The 15132-nt window shown below is 35.2% G+C and overlaps 2 protein-coding genes across 3 annotated transcripts in view; one reads left to right on the top strand and one right to left on the bottom strand.

Moving 5' to 3' along the window:
• Nucleotides 1-15132, bottom strand: part of LOC134853121 (inhibitor of growth protein 3-like) — a 446221-nt gene that overhangs the window by 260592 nt on the left and 170497 nt on the right. Inside the window, exon 1 of one of the 2 annotated variants that reach the window (XM_063869065.1) lies at nucleotides 8634-8644. The exons of the other annotated variant lie outside the window; for it this stretch is intronic. The gene's annotated coding sequence lies outside the window, so the exon portion shown is untranslated. Of the gene's footprint in view, nucleotides 1-8633; nucleotides 8645-15132 lie in introns of those variants that run through there. 2 annotated transcript variants of the gene reach the window in all.
• LOC134853120 (aspartyl/asparaginyl beta-hydroxylase-like) overlaps nucleotides 11359-15132 on the top strand; it is a 196810-nt gene continuing 193036 nt past the window's right edge. Inside the window, exon 1 of the mRNA XM_063869063.1 lies at nucleotides 11359-11369. The gene's annotated coding sequence lies outside the window, so the exon portion shown is untranslated. The remainder of the gene's footprint in view (nucleotides 11370-15132) is intronic.

Here is a 15132-nt window from a genome sequence, read left to right as displayed (position 1 = left end):
ACATAATCAAAGAGCTTTCGAGCGGCTGAAGAAATCCGGAAGTTCTCTATAGAGCGCAGAGCTGGTTGTTTTGAGGCGTCCCTGTTTTAATTGTTTTGAGAATCTCAACAGATACCACTTACTCGCAAGGAAAAAAGATTTCATCTACTAGTTTCGCAACAAAAGTCAGGAACCTTGGGGTAGTTCAATTCAGTTTGCTCAGTGACTTTTCCCATCATCTGCATTGGTCCAAGTTGTTTTCAAAGATGGGAACTTGCATCTGATGATGTTCGTTGAAATCTTTTCTCAGTATCTCAACAAAGTGCCAAGTTTGAATTAAGACATTCAATCGTGCCCAATTCGGAGACTGTTTCTGGCAGAATCTTCACCATTTGAACCATTCGTGCCAAAAAAATTTCGGAGACTGTTACCCTTACTTGGATTTCTACTACATCAGGCAAAAACCCTTCGTAGTACATAGAGATGCTGTTTTGCACTAAAAATTTAATTTCAAGTAGTAAATTGAGATAAAAAAGACAGATAAAATACAGGAAAATTGAATGATTTCGAGCTGAAAGAGGAGACAGTTGCTAGTTGTTAAACTGAAAAAAAAAGTTTTTATTCAAATGTAAGAGGTACATTCTTTTTCATTACGTGTGTTGAATCGATCAGAATAAAAATTCTTTATTGGTCTGTAGTTGTGTCCAATCAGATGTCAGCTTCCTTTCACGAAATTTTTTTAAAAAGATTTTGTCTAAAGTTTTCTTTCAATAAAATTTAAACCATTGTTGTTTCCAAAAAGATTAATTTTTTTTCATTTGTGGCATTTTTCGAATAATAACTTTAAAGGCCTCAAATTTTTCAAATATTTAAAAATATACGCAGAAAATGTTGCAAAAATAACCACAAATTGTTTGCTGTAAAAATAAAAAACTTTTCCGATAATATCAACTTTTGTGCAAAATTCTTCACCAAACCAACTTACTTTTTGTAAATAATTAATGAGAATTTGCAGATTTTTAAGAAGAAAGTCAAGTTCTTAAATTTTCATGTAATTAAGAGAATTTTTAAAAACGTTTAAAGAAATGAAGTAACTAAAAACTTTGCTGTGGAGTTTGTGCAGATTGAATTTTTGGGTTGTAGATACAAAGTGCCTTTGATATTTTGTTGTACAATTTTTGATTGCTATCAAGATTTCAAAAAAAAAGATTTCAAAATTTTCGTTTCTTGTCAGATAAAATTCACCCGTAGGTTTGAAGCGTTGATAGGCATTACGTGGTTCAAAACTGAGCTCGTTTTTCGAATAAATTTGTTAAAAAGATTTAACTGAGTCGCTGAACTCTTTTGATGGTAGAAAAAAAGTTAGAAAATTTAAGTGTTTTTGATAGCGATTTACAAAATAAAAATAAAATTAACTCTGAAAATGTAAACCAATTTAAAAAGTACTCAATTCTGATTGGTTGGGTTTGACAAAGAGTAGGGAATTGATTTAAGCAACAGCAAAAAAGGTTTTTTTTTTCAATTTTCTTCTACGCAAAAACAAAAGTTTGGTACGTTGTATCACAATTTGAAAAAAAAACTCAATCATTTTAAACATTTCAGTGTTTATATAAAGATCCAATTAAAAAAGTATGGGACACTTCAGTTATCCCATTTTGATTTTTATCATGCAAAAATTTTAGTATCTGGTTATTACTGAAAATCTGATTTTTATTCAAATGCCTTCACTCAACAGGAACAAAAAAGTGAAGAGTGGGGACTGTTGAAACACTTAAATGTGCCAAATCGCAGCTCGAAACCATAAAAATTGTACAAAAGGAGTTATTTCTTGTCATGATAGTAGTTAGTTCACTTACAGCTAGCAACAAAAGAACTTTAACATGGCCAAAAAAAACTGTGCCATTGAGATTTGCAAACGGTATTTTTCTACTAAAAAAATAGTGTCGGAGTTACTACTCTCTCCATTAACATCGGAGAAACAACGGAAAATTCGAGATACTGTAGCGTTTTGAAAAAGATCAGTTAGTGGAGGACGAAGTTGAAGATGGAGTGAAACTCAAAGAAGAGTTAAGTGCTTGTCAATCTTTTCTGGTAGATACAAATGATGAAATTTTTCAATGTCCAAATTGGATTTCGAAATAATTAACCGAAAGCTCGATGAGGTATTCAACAAGCTGACTTCCGCTGCAAAAATTAGTGTAGCCTTTTAATTCGATCTTTGTAATATCGAAACGGGAGAATATCTCTGTTTGAAAAGTTGGATTTACTGTGTACCGAAGCCGATTTGGTTACTAACCAAGCAGAAATCGAAAGGTTTGATATCGGGGAGCAAGGTGCTTAACCAATGTACCTCAGAACACACAACGGAGGTTAAGGTTGAATGATTGACGAATGATTTTATTTTACTCAAAAAACATTGAATGTGATGTCCAGTTTCTTTTTCAACCGCAATTTTAATGAAAAACAGTGTTTCGTTGCATAAAGACAAACAACCATACAAAGATCCTCCCTGTTTTGAGCGCTATCAATGTGCATGAATGGTGATAGTAAACTCAATGCTTATACAAGAGTGTTTTCAGAAAATATAGAAAAATTTCTTCCAATTTTCAAAGATCAAGTGCAGCACATTTACCCAAAGAAGGTATATAAACTTCGAGAAACGCTTCTTTAAACGTTGGAAGGCTTCAGTATCCCAACTTCGAAAGATAACCAACTGGCCAAAATATAGCTAACTTCCCTTTTGAGTTGATTTGAGTTCCATCAGGTGAATTGAAACCTACTCAAAGTACAACTTGAACAGGAAAACATATTCTATTTTTTGCATCAATATTATCGAGTCTGATCGATGAGTAGTTTTTCAATCATAAAAAGAACTCACAAAAAAAGATATTTGATTTTGTTACAAAACTTGAACTTTTGGCTGAGAAATTATAGCTCAAAATGGGAACAAAACTTCAGGATGTTAAAAGAGCAGTAAGAGAGCGGATGGAAAATATTTTCCAGGAGTTGAATGTAGAATATCAAAGTCATCCATTTGAAAATTTTGAATAAGAAAAAGAAAGTATAAAAGACACAGAGGAAAATGAAATGTCAACTAAGTTTTTGAGATTGCAGAAAAATTAGCTGATCGATTTAAAAGAAAACATTTAGAGATATATTTGAGCACGTGACCTGTGTTTTGATTCAATAGTGGAAGATATTATCTGAACTTGAGCATGTCAAATCTGGTTTCATACTTCATCAGCAATAAAAAAGCTGAACCAATGGTTTTCAAAAACCTAACGTTTCATATCTTTCAATTATGGAGACAAAAAAATTCTCGACAACATGAACTTTCTCGACATCATGATTAGAGCAACACCTTAATACTCCTTTCTCAAAGCCTATAAAGCTATTGAGACAAGAAGTTTTTCCCCGCACGAGTGGTTTGACAGTGCGGACAAGCTCTAGAATCAATAATTACTTCCATACAAAACCTCTTTGAAAAAAACTAAGAAACATCATTCTCCTATATAGACTTAAGAACTAAAAAAATATCGGAAATGAAGATCACGTCGAAAACAGCGCTGAAAAAAATTCAAATTTTGACAATATTTGCATCTGGATGAGATAAATACAAGTACTAACAGAAGATTTGGCAGAAAAAGGAAAGACTTCATTCACAGATGCAAAAACGTTTCTTTTTTATCATCAACAAGAAATGGATAAATTTAATTATGGATGAACTCTTTCAAATCTGGCTAATACTTGTCTGCACATATCAACCCATGAAATGTCTATTCATATTGCAAAAATGATGAAGAGTCGTGCAAGAAAATTAGAGAAGACTGAATAAGTGGACCATTGCAACTGTACTGGATGAAAATTTTATCAAGGAGTCGTCAAATATCTCCAAATGAAACGTTGGAATTGATGCGAGCCAGCTGTACCCCTATATGCCAAAAAAAACTTGTACACGAGATTGGAATTTCATTCCTATTTGTAACAATTCAAAGCTGAGCATAACCGATATCGCAACTTTGAGAACATTATCATGTCATTTTACCCCAAGATCAAAACGAAAATTTGAGACTTTCGAAGACTATGAAAATCAAAAAACTTTTGACTGTTTCAATTTAGAATGATATTGCGATCACTGGAAAACAGTGTTTGAAGCAATGGGATGCTATTGCTATTTCTGTCCCTGTCAAGATACTCGGCAAAAATGTCTTAAGATCACCAACTCTACGTTCCGCACCAGTAACAATTTCATGCAAAACAAATTTTTCGCATGTTTTCAAAAATTTTACTTATGATAACTGAAAATTCTAAACCTTAATAAGGATAGAAGATGTTACTAATAAAAATCAACCTTTATTTCAAACTAAACCTTTTAAAGAAACAATTTTAAAAAACCAGTTACTTTTATTCCGAGCTTTTTTTTCTTCTTTCAGTATTTTAACAAATTAAAATTTCGATTGGTATTATAATATGACGCTAAAATTTCAGTTTTCTAATGGTTTTTAATATTTCAAATTTCGCGTGTTTTGAGTGTTGGCCTCTTTTCCTATCAAGGAGCGCTTCCTAAAACAAAAACCTAGTTTTGCTTGTGTTCTGGTCATTCCTCTTCCAATTTAACTCCCAGCTACTAACCTCGTCTCCATCCAGCTTAAACTTTGCCAGTCATTAAGGTGCTTCTCAATCCTAGTGCTGAGATACTTGACATTTTGGCCAACATTTATGTTCATTAAATTTTTCGGACGAAAAAAACCGAAAAAAATTGACTTAAAAGATGGCAGATAAGATTTTAACTTCCGCGTCCTGAACCCTTTTTGCCTCCGGGTGATATGACTCACTTTCTTTGCAAACACCTCAAAGTGAACACCTTGTTATTGTAAATCCGCTTGGCTGGTACATCTTTGCTGCTAGCACGTGACCTATGTTTGTCGAACTTGCTCCTGATGTTTGTATTACGTAAAATTTTTGTTCAAAACTTTTTCACAGCTTAAACACCTCCATCTAAACCGAGAAATATCAATTTCAGAACATCGCAACGGCTAATCCTGTCTTATATCTCAAAAACAGCACAGAATTGAATTGTAAGGAAACTAACCTTAGACTATAATAAATACTTATAAAGTGCAATTGTCTGCTAATAGCCACCAAAATTGTCTAGCCTTAAAATATTGACATAAAACCGGTATTCTTAATTTTTAAGGAACCAGAGAAAGCATTTTAGATCCAGTAGTACAGAATTTTGCACATAAAACTGCTTGGGACAGAGACATCTAGGGATAGAGATGACAGCAAAACTTACAAGGAGATGGAAGAGATGTTGCTGGTTCAGAAAAAATCAGTGAGAAGCTGTAGGTATCTGTTTTCTATTTCCTAGGGCAACAAAGTGATGCAAGCTTGAGAAAATCAATATGAACCCAAAGAAAAAAACCGTACGAAAGGTCAGTTAATCGCCTTGAGCTGAGAAAGGATCGAACTGTTAAAGTGCTTGACAACATCGAACTGCCGATGTACATCGATCTGCACCTAACATCGATGAGAATGTTTCCAATAAGTCCATGACATCCAAATCCAATGACATCCTTGTTTTTTGACAAGGTTAACAGAGCAAATACAAAAAAGTACTATGATACCAAAAATGCGGATGAAAGTTCCAGTGGCGGTTATGTAGTAGAATTTGAACTTGTAGAGTAGATCTATGAGAAATCTATAGGGGGTGATAGAGAAAAACACCAAATTTGATGCCATCTGTTTGGTATTATGGAAGCTGCTGCCGAGAAAAAAGGGCAACAAAATGATACCTGAATTGTTCCTCAGATTTGTAAAAGACTGCGGTTAGAGCGGTCAAAGGTGAGCCAAAATGTATTCTTTGCCACCCCCACTCTTTTTTTTCAAATCGACGGTTCGCTATAGAGAAGGCTTGAGAAACTGGAAAAAATTCCGTTCTTGAAAATGAAAAAAGTCTCAAATCATAGAAATTAACCCGCGTTTGAAACCAAGAGATACAAAACCAGGAAATATAGGCATTATAATTAAGTATAGGAGCTTTGCCACAGTTGAGTACAAGCAGAGTGACATCCAACTCAGAGTAACTAGAGAAAATTGATCATACTATAGAAAACAATGTCCATAGAAAATTGACCCGAAAAGTATGAGGCAGTCAGTCTTGGCAACTGTGATTAAAAAACTATTTAAATGAGGATTCAGATCCAAATTTTTTTTTATTTTTTACACAATTTTTAAAAAAATTTTGTACACAATTTTTTTAATGTGGTGTTTTTTTTTCAGTTTAATAGGTTTTTGTTCCGACATTAGATATAAGATTCTGACAGCACGCAAAATTCGAACGTTTAAAAACCAACTTCGCAAAAACAATTTCCCAAAAAATTGTATTTTTTCCAAATAAAGTTTTTCGAACCAAATATATGACACAGAGTTTTTCACTTGAAATTACTAATTAAACAAACAGTTTTTTAAGTTTATAATCGAATCAATAAAAAAGAAGTGAAATTTGAATCACTAATTTGTCAACAGTATGGCTCAAAACTAAAATTTTAAAAGATAATTAATTTTTTAAAATTATTTGTAGACAAACAGTTTCTTGGTCGATAGATTAATTCCATCGTCTTGAATTTAGTCCCCTCTGAACATCCTGAAAATGCACATGCTAATATTTGCCATATAGATTACTCTACTGATTGGGTTCATGCATCTTAAGTGCGATTTACTGCTGACACTTGTCACTTCAACCTATACTACTTCTGTGAAAGAAATATCTTCGCAAAGTTGACCTGTATTTTTGCGCATTGATGAATGTACAGCTACCGCCTGTTTTTTCGGAGTGATAACCTCCAGGCAGTTTCTTTTCTATGTTACTATTTTACCCATTTCTGGTTTCTTTTGCCGAATGCCAAACAAAATAACTATATTGCTTTTCTAGAACACGTAGTATGTTTTCATTTGTTAAAGTCTCCCACATAAAATATAACCATTTTATTTTACACCTATGGCGGTTAATCCATCAAGTTTTGCTGAAAAACTAAACTTGAAGTTTTAGATGTGAAAAACGCCGAGCGATGATTTGTTTTATTTACGAGAAGGCCCTGCAAAATTTACGAGAAGGCCCCCTACGAGAAGGCCCCCTAAGAGAAGGCCCTCCAATCCAGACCTTCAAATTGCCCTGATAGGTAACTATTGTTTTTGATTGACAAGAGCAAAGCATTACTTGTGCTTGAAAACGTATTTGTTGAAACTACTGACTTTTCGATTCCTCAATTGTGGCATTCCTGTTGTGTCCAGAAAAATCAAAGCACGGCCATTATTTGCAACTCTTACGTCTGCATACAAGGTCCTAAGGGTTACTTCATCATGATTAGAATTGAGTCGGTAGTCTTGTGATTACTAGGTGCAATCTATTCCACTGGATATTCGTACTTGACACCTCATATGTTCCCTTTCCTCATGAAAGTTTTTGATACACTTTTCTAAAAGCTATTTGTAGCAATTGATGCTAAGATAATCTGTACTTTCGTGCCAGGTATAATTATCTCCTCGTCTCCAAAACCTGGTTCTTTTAACGTTCTTGTATCCCATAATTTTTACAATCTGATTGACTGAGTGCAAAGAAGGTAGGAATAAAATTGGAGTTTTCATGCAGGTATCTTGCATCGCCCCACCTGCAGATTTTTTTCAGCCCTGTCACGGAATGTGTTTCCAAATACATGCAATACCTTAAGCCTACATTTGATGCTACCGGTTCAAACAGTACTTCTCCACTTTTCAGCGCTTCAGAGTTCCCTTTTGATTGAGTGTAATTGCTTCTTACTATATGATACTAGATCAGTCTTAATTAAGTTTTCAAAATCACGTGCTAAAATTGAATCAACGGACAGTTTCCCTAGGCATAGCAGTATTCTTATTAACTCACTAAAGAACGCTTCCTTGTTCTCCATGATGATGATTATATGTATTTCGTTGTCGCTAAGAAAATTACCTAAGCAAAAACACTATTATTATCATTATCATCAACAGGGTCTTATTACAAAAAATAATCCCCAAACCGTTCAGGCGCTGACCCTTTACTTGGATTTCTAGTTTTATAACCTTAATTACCTCAGGTTCCGTTCTTTGACGCCTTTTTGTCATCCTTTAAAGAGCTAGCTGCTATGGAAACTAATTTTAGTTTCGCAATTTTTTGCTGGACGTTTTAGACAAGGCTTCTATTTGATTCGCTGGTGGTTCTACTAGCTTGATCCTCTGCAGATGCTGATATAGCAATCGGTTTTCTAAAATCCAATGCTTCTGATTGGGTACTCAACTGATCGCAGTTTACCTTCCCGATGTTGCTGCTTTTCTCTTAGGGCTAGAACGACTAGGATATTCTCTTTTTGAGCTGGCATTGGGAAAATCTAACGAATACAAAATGTTTTTTTTTCTTGTTTCTCTTTTTCTTTTTTTTGTACTGTTCTTAGCGCCATTTTTTACCTTCCACTTCTTTAGCGTTTGTTTTTGTTGGTTCATACCTACCATAATGAGTTTTTGATCTTTTATAGATTTTTTTGTCATCAACCAGAAATTTTGATCATTTACAACCTGTTTGATTAAGTGTGGTCCGTTATAGATTGGTTTAAACTTCTTTTTCTTCATCTTGCAAAGGGTAGATTTAATAAGTAGTACTTCGTCGTTGACACTACACTCAGATCCGTAATGTTTTCTGTCGTGGTAGGTCTTTTGTTGTTCTTGTTCGCCACCCATTGTACCGCGCACCAACTTGTTGCTTGTTTGGAGTTCCTTCATTAGGTTCTTAACATAGTCGCTTGGCATTGCAAAAACTTCAATTTGGGATATTTCATACTTGCAATCTTTTGACAACGAGCAAGTCTGACCAAAGATCAAGTAAATCGGGCTGTATTTGTCACTGCATGAATTGAAGATTTTTTAACCATCATAACCGTTTGATGGTAATTGTCCAGTCGTTTTGGTTTTCTCCCACTGATTTCGTTTTCACTTTTTATGCTGGACATTTTTGACAAAAGTTTTTCCGAACCTTCTTTTTAGTTCGCTTGTGGGTCTACTAGATTGATACGCTACAGATAGTGATGTAGCAATCGGATCTCTAAAATCCAATGTTTTCGAAGGGGTTCTGAACTAATTGGAATCTATCCTTTTCGTTTTCCTTGCTTCTCTCTCAGGGGTGGCAAGACTAAGAGATTCTTTTTTGGACTGGCAATGGGAAACTCAATAACTGAGAAATCATTCAAAATAATCTTTTTTAACCTATCACAATGAATTTTTTGCTTTTTCTTAGTTTTTTTTGTCTCTAATCACAACCTCTTTAATTGTGTGGAACCGTTTGAAACTAATTGTCTGTCACTTGCAAAGGATAGTGTTAAAAAGTAGGTCCGTATTGTACACACTTTCCTTAGATCCGTAATGACTTCTGTGTAGTATGACTTCAACCCATGTAACGTGCACCAGTGTTTGGCGTGTTTGGAGTTCCTTCTTTGGTTCCTTACATAGTCGTTTGGCGTTGCAAAGACCTTAGTTTGGGATGTTTCATACATGAAATCTTTTGGCAAGGAGCAAGGGTGAACAATGAACATATCAAACGGGCTGTATTTTGTCACAGCATGAGTTGAAGATCTATAAGCCATCAAAAGGGTTTGGCTTTGTTTGACTCAGTCGATCTGGTTATCTGCCACATTACCTGTAAGTTTGACTCGTTGTCGATGTGCAGATTTGCTGGGCAGCCAAAACCTGTAAGTAAACAATCGACCGAAGCCTTAGCTACTGACTTGGCTCTTGTTTTTTTGGTACTGCTTTGTACCTTTTTGAGAACTATTATCAAATTGGAAGATTCTACTTGAATCCATTTTATTGCGGTAACGGTTTTTGGAGGATTTGGTTGATTTGTTACACAAATTTTTTGTTCATTTTGGTTACAAAAAGATTTTTCAACGAACTCAAGAAAGATATTATTGGCCTGGAATGAGATGAGATCTTAAAGATCGGGTTATTCAATGTGAAAAGCTTACTACCAAAAAAAACCTCACCAGAAACATGTGCACCCACTGCAGAATTGGAAGCCCTGCAATCCATTTTGGCAGATATCGCAGAATATTATGGGACAGTTACCGGAACCTGAAGCATTCAATTACATTGTTCTAATTGAAGATCAATTCTCAAAATGGTACGATGCAGTACTATGACAAGACCAAGAAGTCAAGGCAGTAGCTAAGGCTTTGATCGCTATTTTGGCTCAGGATTTGACTGCCCAGCAACCCTGCATAGTGACTAGGGGTCAAACTTTATGTCACTTCTTGTGCAGGAGAAAACCACAACGTCTGGTTCAAATATCGTCAAACAGTTCTGATGGCTTATAGATCTACAAATCATGCTGTGACAAAAACCAGCCCGGTTGATATGTTCTTTGGTTTTCCTTGCTCCTTGTCAAAATGAACATCCCAAACTAAAGTCTTTGCAACGCCAAGCGACTACGCAAGGAACCAAAGAACCAACTCCAATCAAGCCACACATTGGTGCACGATACAATGGTTGTCGAAATAAGCGACAAAAGTCCTACTACAAAGAAAACATTACGGATATAACTGAAGTGTGAACGATTCGGATCTACTTTTTAACACTACTCTTTGCCAGGGACAGACAAAAAATTTCTAACGGTTCTACTGCGAGCCACACATAATCAAAGAGTTTGTAAATGAACTAAATTTTGTGATTAAAGACAAAAAATCTAAGAAAGAGCAAAAAGTTCATTGTGATAGGTTAAAAGAGATTTTAAATGTTTTCTTTGTTGTTGAGTTTCCCATTGCTAGTCCAAAAAAGAATCTCTTATTCTTGTCACTCCTGAGAGAGAAGCAAGGAAAACGAAAAGGATAGAGTCCAATTAGTTCAGAATCCCTTCGAAAACATTGGATTTTAGAGATCCGATTGCTACATCACTATCTGTAGCGTATCAATCTAGTAGACCCACAAGCGAACTAAAAAGAAGGTTGGGAAAAACTATTGTCAAAAATGTCCAGCATAAAAAGTGAAAACAAAATCAGTGGGAGAAAACCAAAACGACTGGGACAAATACCATCAAACGGTTATGATGGTTAAAAAATCTTCAATTCATGCAGTGACAAAGTACAGCCCGATTTACTTGATCTTTGGTCAGACTTGCTCGTTGTCAAAAGATTGCAAGTATGAAACATCCCAAATTAAAGTTTTTTCGATGCCAAGCGACTATTTTAAGAACCTAATGAAGGAACTCCAAACAAGCAACAAGTTGGTGCGCGGTACAATGGGTGGCAAACAAGAATAACAAAAGACCTACCACGACAGAAAACATTACGGATCTGAGTGTAGTGTCAACGACGACGTACTACTTATTAAATCTACCCTTTGCAAGATGAAGAAAAATAAGTTTAAACCAATCTATAACGGACCACACTTAATCAAACAGGTTGTAAATGATCAAAATTTCTGGTTGAAAACAAAAATCTATAAACGATCAAAAATTCATTATGGTAGGTATGAACGCACAAAAATACACGCTAAAGAAGTGGGAGGTACAAAATGGCGCTAAGAGCAGTACAAAAAAAAAGAAAAAGAGAAAAAAAAACCATTTTGTAGTCGTCAGATTTTCCCAATGCAAGCTCAAAAAGAGGATCTCCTAGTCGTTCTAGCCCTAAGAGAAAAGCGGCAACATCGAGAAGGTAAACTGCGATCAGTTGAGTACCCTATCGGAAGAATTGGATATTAGAGAACTAATTGCTACATCAACCTTTTCAGAGGATCAACCTAATAAACCAACCAACGAACCAAATAGAAGTTTAGAAACTTAAGCATTGTCGAAAATACCAAGAAAAAAAAGCAAAAACAAAATCAGAATCGAAATCAGTTGGCTCTTTAAAGGATGATAATAAGGCTTCACAGAACGGAACAGCAGGAAATAAAAGGTAAAATACTAGAAAACCGAGTCAATGGTAATCACCTAAGCAATTCGGGGACTGTTTCCTGAATAATGACCCTGATCATGATATTAAATATAGTGTTTTTGCTTAGGTAATTTTCATCGTGATAACGAAATACAAATAATCATCATCATGGAAAACAAGTAAGCGTCCTTTGGTGAGGTTACAATAATACTGCTATGCCTAGGGAAATACTATCTTTATTAGTTTATGGTTTTAGAAAAAAACACAAATAATTAAGACTGAAACAGTGTGATTGAGTAAAAAAAAATGCTTTGCACTCAATCAAAACTGAAACCTTAAGTGCTAAAAAGCGGCAAACAACTGTTTAAGCCGGTAGCATCAGAATTGAGATTAAAGTTTTGCATGTATTTGGTGTCATAATCCGTGACGGGTCTCAAGTATGCAGCTGGTGGGACGATTCAACATACTGGCATGATTAGTTTAAACTTACTTCTACCTTCTATCCGCTCAGTCAATCACCTTGTATGAAATCATGGAAATCAAGGCAGGTAAAACTTACTAGGTTTTGGAAACGAGGATATAAATATACTACCGGAGAAATAAGATAAAATCATCTTAGCATCAGATACTTTGAATAGGTTCACTGAAAAATACCAAAAAACTTCATGAGGAAAAGGTAACATCAGAGGTGTTAAATTGGATTCCACGTACTACCCAAAGAAAACGGGCTCAGTTCAATTGAATGATGAAGTAACCTTTAGGACCTTGTGTGGAGAGGTAAGAGTTGCAAATACCGGTAAAGTTCCGGTTTTTGAGGACCCATCAATTTCGGATTTGACTGGTTAACCTACGTGAAAACAACTGGAGAACCAGTGTTTTCGTTTTCAAATTTTTCAAAAACAAGTAGTGCTTTGCTCTTGTCAATCAAAAATAATAATTAGTTGTCACGGCAAAATGAAAGGTCTGGAAAAGAGAGGTTCTGGAAGTTTATGGAGGTTTTAAAAGATCAAACTATTTTGCAGGGCCTACTCGAAATTAAAACAAATTATCACTCGATGTTTTCTTATCTAATAACACCATACTTAGTTGTTCAGAAAAATTTGATGGATTAATCCTTAAAGATGTAATACAGAGTGAGTTGGATACGTTTTTATACCAAATGAAAGTATATTACCTATTCTAGAAAAGCGCGAAAGTGATATTGATGATTTCATTTGGCATTTAGCAAAAGAAACCAGAAGTGGTGAAAATATTATCATAGAAGAGAAATCGCCTCACTCCGAATGGGCCGGAGGAAAATTGTACATTCATCAATGTGCAAAAGTATAAAGCAAAAATAAATTTTGCACAAAAGAAGTACCGGTTGAAGTCACAAGTGTTAGCAGTGAGTCGCACTTGAACGTTTGGGCCCAATCAGTTGAAAAATTTATCGCAACTATTCTCTCAGTACTATAGAGTCATCTTAATGCTTTTGAATTAGGTAATGGATCCTGGGTATTATATCCAACACAACTGAAGTTGATTCCCACAATCTTTAAAATTAGATCAACCGGCGAAAAATATCAGCTGTTACCTCATATGATTTAGCCAGTGAAGAACTTTTCTGCGATAAAAAATTGAGAGATAGCCAGCTATCAAAACTGATGAAACTTAGTAGGAAGACAATAACAGGATGAGAGGTCTTCCTGGGACAAAACGGGATATACTCTCGTAATCAATCGAGTCATTTCGATTTATACTTTTCACCATTCAGCTGCTTCTATTTTTCTTGGTTTGCAGAAACGGAACAAAACTAAAAAGTAGAACTGTGCATGTGAAAGAATTTTTTTTGGCAAAGGAAACAAAGTTTTATTGAAGAGAAACCAGCAAGGAACCAGAGATGAACAGATATAATGAATTTGGTTTAAAAAATCGAAACGTTAGCATGAAAAGGTTGGAATTTTTAGGCAAACAAATTAAGATACATTTGAGTGCAATTAGGGCAGACGAAAAAAAACGAACACAGCATAGTCTGTGGGATGAAGATAAGAATACGTATGATTTTAGGCCAACGACAAGAGCCTTTACTTGGAGACTTTGTGTACTTTTTGCACGAACTGTTTGAAGTTGAAGCTATGGTACGGCAACACGTATAGCAAATAGTTGGTGCTAACACCAAATACGGCACTGTGGTTCCGTTGAAACAGTTGCAGCCATCAAATTTGGTGAGCCGGCCACCAATATTTCTCGAAAGACTGCAAAATCTTCATCACTACATTGGGGATGCAAAAAAATACCTTGAGAACAGCGAGAAGAATTTTTGAGTTTTTTTTTTAATATTTTGCATTTTTTTTTCTTTCCAATGGCCACTTACTTTGAAAACGGTTGCAGTTATACTTCTGAGCGCCCATTTTTAGTGCATCCGAGTCTCTGTGACATTTTTTTGTTACCTGAACTAGGGCGAACTCTAACCGTAGCCAGGCATTTCGGAAACAGTTCTCCACTCTGCCATTAAGACTTTTTGAGCAGTCAGATAGACATTTACAACTTATTGTAAGGTATATATCGATATATCAAGCATAAATGAGGGTACTTATCAAGGACGGCGATATTTTGAATTAACAAGCTGTAAGTTATAAAGCAGCTCTGTCGTGAGGGTAAAAATTCCTTTTTTAAGGAGGGAAGTAGTGTGGGGAGTCGGAATAGTTTCTAAAAAAAATCAAGGTTGACACCTGATTTATTTGAGTAATTATGATGTCTGAATCTGGAAATCAATTAACGATATTGACATCAAGACCAACGACTTGTCAAGTGAAGGAAATTTGTTGTATACAATTGTCAAGATTATATATGAAGCATTTAAAAACACAGCTGAGAAGATCCAGAATCTTGCTCAGCTGGTATTAGCGACAATGAAGTGGAATTCGAGCAAACTCGGGACAATCAGAAAAACTTGAAGTCTCCCGAAACATGTTGACAGTTATTCAATACAAATAAAATCTTCTAGCTGTAGCGCAGTTCTGGCTGTAGCTGAACTGAAAATGGCCGCGGTGAAAATGGCCGCTTTAGCGGTACCTTGTTGCACAAGTATTTGTCATTCAAGGAACTGATACTCTCGCTAGAAATCAAATTTGTTTTCTCTGTCATTTCCCTAGTCATTTCAGTAGTTGTCTCAGTGTTGGCACTTCGATCTTATCGAATTACCTCGATCTTATCATGCTAGTTTTCCGAATCCTTTTCT

This window comes from Symsagittifera roscoffensis, chromosome 8 (genome assembly GCF_963678635.1).
Source record: "Symsagittifera roscoffensis chromosome 8, txSymRosc1.1, whole genome shotgun sequence".
NCBI lineage: Eukaryota > Metazoa > Xenacoelomorpha > Acoela > Convolutidae > Symsagittifera > Symsagittifera roscoffensis.
The sequence above is the reverse complement of the archived record's forward strand: the minus strand, read 5'-3'. Positions and strand labels throughout refer to the sequence as shown.